The following is a 1842-nucleotide window of genomic DNA, read 5'->3' as shown; positions in this document are numbered from 1 at the left end:
ACTTGAGCCACAGGCGCCAAGCTGAGGTATATACTTTTTAAAATGGTACATATAATTAGCCTCTGATCACTAGCATACAGATTTGCCTATAGTAAGTACTTTTTAAATGACTAATAGCCAAAATGTAGGTCAAAGTTCTGAAAGATAAATAAATGCTTATTTCAAACATGGTATTCAAATTTACGAATTTTATGGCCAGTTCAACAAATATTTATGTATCTCAATTATCACAGATTAAAGTGAAAGAAAATGCTTATATTTTAGGAAATTCTGAAATAAAATCAAATGATAAAATGTAAGATACTTTTTCCAGAAAAGATGACCCAGCAATAACGACAGAGGCAGTATAATTGGAAGATAGAAGAATTATACAATTCTAAAACAATAAATTTAAATCTAAGTTAAAGCCAGTAAGACTCAATTTTTCAATATTTAACTTTTATCAAACATTAAAGATTTATGGAATATTTTCTATGTTTCAGGAGACACTGTGGGAGTGGGTAGGAATCCATAGATGTCTGAGACACATTTACTATTTACAAGAAGTTTACAATCTAGTTGGGGAGACAATAAACAAAAGATAACAATATATGGCCAAGAGTATTGATGGAAAGATGTGATACTAAAAATAAAGGAGTACTTTCTTAAACAGTTATTAATAGATTTTTTACAAATTCAGTAATACTACATATACGCTTAAAGGAATTCCAACCACCAACTTCTCAAAAAAAAAGGCTTAGGAACAATATAGTCTATTAGAGCTTGATATTTCTACTTTGCTATCGGACATGAACAATTCTAAACTGGTTATAAGCAATTCTAAACATGTTAGGAATCAGTAAATTACCTCCACCCAGCTGACATTACAAATTACCCTGGTGCCAAGAGGAGATTTCAGGGGTATGATGTCTAGGGATTGATGATGTGATGATTCCGTAAGAGGTAGGAAAGTTATTCTCTAGTCACTGTTCCTTTTTGGAACAATGCCTTTCCAGCAATTTTTTTCATAGAAATCTAACCTGAATCACCTTATTATTTTATGAGGACTTGTCATATGATAATGAATCTGAGGTCCACCAGCTACAAAGCTCAGCATTAGATGGGTAGTAACTGATGTATCTTAACACAAAAGTCAATATGAGAAAGTCAAGCTCTAAATCAACAAAAGCATCAGTGGTAGTAAAATGAGCAGTAAAGTGGAGCTGGAGCTAAGTTAAGTTAATCTTGCACTAAAAATCTAGGTGATTTATAAACTAAGTCTTTCATTATTTCTGCATTTAATATTCACAACCTCTACTAGTCAAGGGTGACCTTGCAGGCTCATGACAAGTAGTAATTTGCAATTTATTACTCAACTAGAAGTCTGAATCATGTTTTCTGTCATGCCAGCATATATATGTTACTTGGCTAGCAAGGTAGTTTAACCAACTACACATTTGTATTTCAAAACAGTTTTACTATTTTAACATGTATGCATCTTTATGATAGAAATTGTATGGTAACAGGCACTCCCAACTGTATTCTCAGGAAATGTCTGGGATCTACTCTAATTCCAAAGCAATTTAAAAAATTAAAATATAGCAGAAAACATATAATCATTTTATTTACAACCCAGATCATAGTACTCTATCAAGTCAAGCCTAGAAATAAAAAGATATTTAATGGGATTCTACCAAGAGTCATTATCATTGAGTCAGAGACTCTCTAATATGTTCATTACTCCCACTGACTAGTAAACAAAACATTCCTTTGGTATTAGTCAACAATAATGTACTTGTATGTTAACCTGTTCAAGAAAAAAGTGGGGATAGAAGAGGCATATGTGGGACATCTACTATAAGG

The 1842-nt window shown here is 32.1% G+C and overlaps 1 protein-coding gene across 2 annotated transcripts in view; it reads right to left on the bottom strand.

Annotated features, from left to right (window-relative positions):
• Nucleotides 1-1842, bottom strand: part of RASA2 (RAS p21 protein activator 2) — a 120504-nt gene that overhangs the window by 73749 nt on the left and 44913 nt on the right. The gene's annotated exons all lie outside the window — the stretch shown is intronic.

Source organism: Otolemur garnettii, unplaced genomic scaffold (assembly GCF_000181295.1).
Source record: "Otolemur garnettii isolate 467f Iridium unplaced genomic scaffold, OtoGar3 scaffold00032, whole genome shotgun sequence".
NCBI classification, from domain to species: Eukaryota; Metazoa; Chordata; class Mammalia; order Primates; family Galagidae; genus Otolemur; species Otolemur garnettii.
The sequence above is the reverse complement of the archived record's forward strand: the minus strand, read 5'-3'. Positions and strand labels throughout refer to the sequence as shown.